The 7991-nt window shown below is 42.1% G+C and overlaps 1 long non-coding RNA gene across 1 annotated transcript; it reads right to left on the bottom strand.

The window, feature by feature from the left end:
* Positions 1-4851: 4851 nt before the first annotated feature.
* On the bottom strand, positions 4852-7376 carry LOC123735846 (uncharacterized). Its single transcript, XR_006765802.1, has 3 exons — positions 7319-7376; positions 5170-5286; positions 4852-4915 (listed from the first exon to the last, which is right to left on the bottom strand). It is a non-coding gene; the product is annotated as an uncharacterized lncRNA (long non-coding RNA).
* Positions 7377-7991: the final 615 nt, after the last annotated feature.

Below are 7991 nucleotides of genomic sequence, written 5' to 3'. Positions count from 1 at the left end.
ATACTCCAGAATGTTATGAAGAGTGATCAGATAAATTGCAAATAATTGCCAAGTCCCTCTTTGCCATGCAAATGAACTGAATCCCCAAAAAACATTTCCACTGCATTTCAGCCCTGCCACAAAAGGACCAGCTGACATCATGTCAGTGATTCTCTCGGTAACACAGGTGTGAGTGTTGACGAGGACAAGGCTGGAGATCACTCTGTCATGCTGATTGTGTTTGCATAACAGACTGGAAGCTTCAAAAGGAGGGTGGTGCTTGGAATCATTGTTCTTCCTCTGTCAACATGGTTACCTGCAAGGAAACACGTGTCATCATCATTGCTTTGCACACAAAGGGCTTCACAGGCAAGGATATTGCTGCCAGTAAGATTGCACCTAAATCAACCATTTATCGGATCATCAAGAACTTCAAGGAGAGCGGTTCAATTGTTGTGAAGAAGGCTTCAGGGCGCCCAAGAAAGTCCAGCAAACGCCAGGACCGTCTCCTAAAGTTGATTCAGCTGCGGGATCGGGGCACCACCAGTACAGAGCTTGCTCAGGAATGGCAGCAGGCAGGTGTGAGTGCATCTGCACGCACAGTGAGGCGAAGACTTTCGGAGGATGGCCTGGTGTCAAGAAGGGCAGCAAAGAAGCAACTTCTCTCCAGGAAAAACATCAGGGACAGACTGATATTCTGCAAAAGGTACAGGGATTGGATTGCTGAGGACTGGGGTAAGTCATTTTTTCTGATGAATCCCCTTTCTGATTGTTTGAGGCATCCGGAAAAAGCTTGTCTGGAGAAGGCAAGGTGAGAGCTACCATCAGTCCTGTGTCATGCCAACAGTAAAGCATCCTGAGACCATTCATGTGTGGGGTTGCTTCTCAGCCAAGGGAGTGGGCTCACTCACAATTTTGCCAAAGAACACAGCATGAATAAAGAATGGTACCAACACATCCTCCGAGAGCAACTTCTCCCAACCATCCAGGAACAGTTTGGTGACGAACAATGCCTTTTCCAGCATGATGGAGCACTTTGCCATAAGGCAAAAGTGATAACTAAGTGGCTCTGGGAACAAAACATTGATATTTTGGGTCCATGGCCAGGAAACTCCCCAGACATTAATCCCATTGAGAACTTGTGGTCAATCCTCAAGAGGCAGGTGGACAAACAAAAACCCACAAATTCCGACAAACTCCAAGCATTGATTATGCAAGAATGGGCTGCCATCAGTCAGGATGTGGCCCAGAGGTTAATTGACAGCATGCCAGGGCAGATTGCAGAGGTCTTGGAAAAGAATGGTCAGCACTGCAAATATTGACTCATTGCTTCAACTTCATATGATTGTCAATAAAAGCCTTTGACACTTATGAAATGCTTGTAATTATACTTCAGTATTCCATAGTAACATCTGACAAAAATATCTAAAGACACTGAAGCAGCAGACTTTGTGAAAATTAATATTTGTGTCATTCTCAAAACTTGTGGCCACGACTGTATATGTATGAACACCTTTAAACAAAAGGTGACGTTCTGTACTGTCACCTAATATCCAACATTCTATCTCAAATCCAAAATGCTGGAGCATAGCACCAAATGTAAAACTGTAAGCTTCACTGTCCAAACACATATGGTGTGGACTATGTGTGTCTGGTAAACACATGTGGATCTGGTGAACAGTTATCACTTGTTGACCAACTACAGGAATACTGACCTCAGAGTCTCCAGTTTACAGTGTGGATCCTCCAGTACAGCAGAGAGCAGCTCCACTCCTGAATCCTTCAGGTCATTGTTACTCAGGTCCAGCTCTCGCAGGTGTGAGGGGTTTGAACTGAGAACTGAGGCCAACACTTTACAGGATGTGTCTGTGAGTTTACAGCCAGTGAGTCTGCAAACACAGAAGAAATACAATGACAGACAGGTTGTATTAAAATGATACGCTTAGCTTTCTCTGTTTACGCTGTTACCCATTTACAAATAATGTGTTGGGTTTGACCTCAGAGCTGAGACCAGAGAAGCACAGCCTTCCTCTGTGACTCCACAGCCTGACAAAGAGATCATGACTTCAAACACATTGTTAATTTAGTGTAGAAGGACAATGGCAGATGCATTTGGTTAATTCTCCCAAACAACATATAGATTCTTCTTCTGTCTCCTAGAGTTGTATGGTCATATTGTTATAATAATGTGAAAATCAATGCATTTATTCAATGTTTTCAATATAATATTAAACACATATTATAATGCATATTTTTCTTTAACCTGAATATTTCTTCCTGATGATTAGTTTTTATATGTCATTTTATGTACTCACAGAAATGCACTGGAGGCTTTGAACACTGGCAGCAGCCTCAGAAGACCTTCCTCTGATCTGGAGTATTTCTTCAGGTCAAACACATCCAGCTCCTTTTCTGAAGTCAGCAATACAAAGACCAGAGCTGACCACTGTGCAGGTGACAGGTTGGGTTTTGAGAGACTTCCTGAGCTCAGGTAGCTTTGGATCTCCTCCACTAGAGAATGGTCATTCAGTTCATTCAGACAGTGGAACAGATTGATGCACCTCTCTGGAGAGGGATTCTCCCTGATCTTCTCCTTGATGTACTTGACTGTTTTTTCATGGGTCTTTGAGCTGCTTCTTGTCTTTGTCAGTAGATCTCGTAAGTGCTTCTGATTGGACTCCAGTGAGAGGCCCAGAAGGAAGCGGAGGAAAAGGTCCAGGTTTCCTGTCTCACTTCGTAAGGCTTTATCCACAGCACTCTTGTAGAAAGAAACTTCAGACTTGTCTCTGAACAGCGCAGAAAGGTTCCTGGACGTTGATTGCGGTTCGGCCATTAGATTCTCATTGTTGTTGATGAATGAGAGGAACACATACACAGCAGCCAGAAACTCCTGAATGCTCAGATGAACAAAGCAGTACACCTTGTCTTGGTACAGAACACATTCCTCTTTAAAGAGCTGTGTGCACAATCCTGAGTACACCGAGGCTTCATTGACATCAATGCCAGCCTCTTTCAGGTCTTCTTCATAGAAAATCAGATTGCCCTTCACTAGCTGTTGAAAAGCCAGTTTTCCCAGTGACAGAATGCTCTCGTTATTCCAGTGTGGATCTGTCTCTTCTTCCCCAAGATACTTTTCATCCTTCTGTTTGGTATAAAACTCCACAAGGTGTGTGTACATCTCAGTCAGAGTCTTGGGCATCTCTTCTCTCTTATGTTTCAGCATGTGTTCGAGGACTGTTGCAGAGATCCAACAGAAGACTGGAATGTGGCACATGATGTGGAGGCTCCTTGATGTCTTTATGTGTGAGATGATTCTGCTGGCCAGGTCCTCATCACTGAATCTCTTTCTGAAGTACTCCTCCTTCTGTGGGTCATTGAACCCTCGTACCTCTGTCACCTGGTCAACACATCCTGAAGGGATCTTATTGGCTGCTGCAGGTCGGGTAGTTATCCAGAGGAGAGCAGAGGGAAGCAGATTTCCCTTGATGAGATTTGTCAGCAGAACATCCACTGAGGTTGACTCTGTGACGTCCCAACAGATCTTGTTCTTCTGGAAGTCTAGGGGCAGTCGGCACTCATCCAGACCATCAAAGATGAACAGAACTTTGTACTTGTCGAAGTTTGACATTCCTGATTGTTTGGTTTCCATTGAAAAGTGATTAAGAAGTTCAATCAAAGTGTGTTTGTCCCCTTTCATCAAATTCAGCTCCCGAAAAGGGAATGAAAATACAAATTGGACATCCTGATTTGCTTTTCCTTCAGCCCAGTCCAGAATGAACTTCTGCACAGAGACTGTTTTTCCAATGCCAGCGACTCCCTTTGTCAGCACAGTTCTGATGAGTTTGTCTTGTCCAGTTAAGGGTTTGAAGATGTCGTTACATTTGATTGCAGTCTCTGGTCTTGCTTGTTTCCTGGTTGTTGTCTCAATCTGTCTCAGCTCATGTTCATTATTGACCTCTCCTGTTCCTCCCTCTGTGATGTAGAGCTCTGTGTAGATCTGATTGAGAAGTGTTGGGTTTCCTTGTTTAGCGATCCCCTCAAATACACATTGAACCTTCTTCTCTAGATTAGATTTGAGTTCACGTTGGCAAATCACAGCAAGCTCATCTGAATGAAGAAATAGCACAGAGGATATTAATATTATGTCTGTTTTAATGCCTACAGTATTGTAGGACTGTTATAACATTTTAAATCATAATCATTTATTCTCTTAACTGTCTATATAAATGTGTAAATGTTTTCATAATGCATTACAGACTGGTGTGACTGATTATATTATTATTGGTATTATTGATGGTATTATTAATGTTGTCTCTCTCTCTCTCTCTACATTAATCAACACAACACATCCCTGCTGCTACTTGATGAGGTCACTAGGTGTTGTGTTAAGGCTGCTACAATATCATTGAGTTACACAGCTACTTTAGCTGTACTTTAGCCACAGCTTTTAAATGTTATAAAACAGCATTCATCATGAGGCAGACAGATCTTACATTTCTCCAGTGTGTCAGCAAGCTCCTTCTGGTCCATTTTCCTCAGGACGTGCAGTGTGATCTTCAGAGCCCCCTCTCTGGCACTGCTCTCCTGCTTCTCATCTTCAGCATCCACCACTTCCTTATCCTGCTTCTGACTCTCATAGCCTTCTGGGAGTTCTGGACTAAGAATCCTCTTGAACATCTTCAGCTCGTTCTTCACAAATGTCGTCATTTTCTCTTCAAGCAACTGAAATAAATGAAGTAAATAAGTTAAGCAAGAGAGGAAATGCTTTCTCATTAACACATTCATGAATAATTGACAGATCAACTTTACTTGAGGAAAACAAAAACAAATGTTCATAACAGGACCACATACACTGAATATGGAGTCCAGGTCTGTTTGATGACTCTGGGAAGACTGACCACTGAGAATCTCTGACTCTGATCTCTCCTGTTGGTTTCTGTGGACAAAACATGAGATTACAGTACACACACACACACACACACACACACACACACACACACACACACACACACACACACACACACACACACACACACACACACACACACTGTTTTAGGACTATGAAAATGAACAAAAGTATTAGCCTATGGTTTATGAAAACAACCAAAATAAATGGTAAAATGGGAGAGGAGAAATGACTAGAGACAGTGTTGTTTAACTCACTGACCATGACCCATGAGTTCTTCTTACCTTTGTTCAGTAGAAAAGTCTCCCTCTCTAAACTGTATAGGTAGATTCATAGACTTGTCACTCTTCATGGACACACAGCTGGGTACAGGGGAGGCTGGTCTCTCCTGCTTGATTGGTCTTCAACACAACAGAGACAAACATTACATCTCTCATCTACTCTGATCTCAGATGGGGAAACAAGTGTTTCATTCCAAAATGCTATATATCCATTTTCAGAAATGTTGGGAAATGTAATTTTATTGTTTAACCTCTATGGGCTAGGTGGGACGCTTGCGTCCCACCTACGTAACAGCCACTGCCAGCCTGTGGCGCGATTTTCAAAACCTTAAAAATCCTATTACTTCAATTTCTCAAACATATGACTATTTTACAGCCATTTAAAGACAAGACTCTCGTTAATCTAACCACACTGTCCGATTTCAAAAAGGCTTTACAACGAAAGCAAAACATTAGATTATGTCAGCAGAGTACCAAGCCAGAAATAATCAGACACCCATTTTTCAAGCTAGCATATAATGTCACCAAAACCCAGAAGACAGCTAAATGCAGCACTCACCTTTGATGATCTTCATCAGATGACAACCCTAGGACATTATGTTATACAATACATGCATGTTTTGTTCAATCAAGTTCATATTTATATCAAAAACCAGCTTTTTACATTAGCATGTGACGTTCAGAACTAGCATACCCCCGCAAACTTCCGGGGAATTCGCTAACATTTTACTAAATTACTCACGATAAACGTTCACAAAAAGCATAACAATTATTTTAAGAATTATAGATACAGACCTCCTCTATGCACTCGATATGTCCGATTTTAAAATAGCTTTTTGGTGAAAGCACATTTTGCAATATTCTAAGTACATAGCCCAGGCATCACGGGCTCGCTATTTAGACACCCGGCAAGTTTAGCACTCACCATAATCATATTTACTATTATAAAAGTTTGATTACCTTTTGTTGTCTTCGTCAGAATGCACACCCAGGACTGCTACTTCAATAACAAATGTTGGTTTGGTCCAAAATAATCCATCGTTATATCCGAATAGCGGCGTTTTTTTCGTGCGTTCCAGACACTATCCGAAATAGTAAAGAAGTGTCGCGCGCATGGCGCAATTCGTGACAATAAAATTCTAAATATTCCATTACCGTACTTCGAAGCATGTCAACCGCTGTTTAAAATCTATTTTTACGACATTTTTCTCGTAGAAAAGCGATAATATTCCGACAGGGAATCTCCTTTTCGGCAAACAGAGGAAAAAAATCCCAAAGGCGGGGGCGGTCGGGGTCACGCGCATAAGCCCAGTGTCCCTTGATCGGCCACTTGAGAAAGGCGATAATGTGTTTCAGCCTGGGGCTGGAATGACGACATTCTGTTTTTTCCCGGGCTCTGAGCGCCTATGGACGACGTGGGAAGTGTCACGTTAGAGCAGAGATCCTTAGTAAATGATAGAGATGGAAAAGAAATTCAAGAAATGGTCAGACAGGCCACTTCCTGTAAAGGAATCTCTCAGGTTTTGACCTGCCATTTGAGTTCTGTTATACTCACAGACACCATTCAAACAGTTTTAGAAAATGTAGGGTGTTTTCTATCCATATGTAATAAGTATATGCATATTCTAGTTACTGGGTAGGAGTGGTAACCAGATTAAATCGGGTATGTTTTTTATCCAGCCGTGTCAATACTGCCCCTAGCCCTAACAGGTTAAAGAAATTATTAAACCACTGCAAGGCTTTATAAAGGCTTCTAACGTTTGTAATTTCCACTTCAAAATGTCAGACTCGATTTGATGAAAAAAATGGATCAACCACTACAAAAAATGTCCCTTAATTTACAATCCACACGAACAAACACATTTGCTGCTGTTTTCCTGCTGTGAGAAACTGGGTCAAATTAAGAGATGGCATCTGTAAGTGCATTCATCTAAAGATATCTAGGTGAGACAACCACATATCACAGTCAAATATACAGGATACCAACATTCCATTCCTGTTAAACAATGGATATACAGCATTTAGCAACAAAACACATTTTCACACACACATCTAAAATCTTGAACAGTTATATAGAATGTACCCATAAGAAATACCTTCTGATTAACAAACGTTTTAGAATATACATTCTTAAACAAAATAGTCAGCTCACCTCTTAGCTTTGGTATCATGTCCCCCAGAGACACTCATTTTAGAGGCAGGACCCCCCTCCTCTCTCTCCCCAGAGAGTCTCATTTTAGAGGCAGGACCCCCCTCCTCTCTCTCCCCAGAGAGTCTCATTTTAGAGGCAGGACCCCCCTCCTCTCTCTCCCCAGAGAGACTCATTTTAGAGGCAGGACCCCCCTCCTCTCTCTCCCCAGAGAGACTCATTTTAGAGGCAGGACCCCCCTCCTCTCTCTCCCCAGAGAGACTCATTTTAGAGACAGGACCCCTAAACAGAGATCCAACATGTTGGTTGTGGTTAACACAGTGACAACTAAACAGAGATCCAGCATGTTGGTTGTGATTAACACAGTGACAACTAAACAGAGATCCAACATGTTGGTTGTGATTAACACAGTGACAACTAAACAGAGATCCAGCATGTTGGTTGTGGTTAACACAGTGACAACTAAACAGAGATCCAGCATGTTGGTTGTGATTAACACAGTGACAACTAAACAGAGATCCAGCATGTTGGTTGTGGTTAACACAGTGACAACTAAACAGAGATCCAGCATGTTGGTTGTGGTTAACACAGTGACCCCTAAACAGAGATCCAGCATGTTGGTTGTGGTTAACACAGTGACAACTAAACAGAGATCCAGCATGTTGGTTGTGGTTAA

The sequence above is a fragment of the Salmo salar genome, unplaced genomic scaffold, assembly GCF_905237065.1.
Source record: "Salmo salar unplaced genomic scaffold, Ssal_v3.1, whole genome shotgun sequence".
NCBI classification, from domain to species: Eukaryota; Metazoa; Chordata; class Actinopteri; order Salmoniformes; family Salmonidae; genus Salmo; species Salmo salar.
The sequence above is the reverse complement of the archived record's forward strand: the minus strand, read 5'-3'. Positions and strand labels throughout refer to the sequence as shown.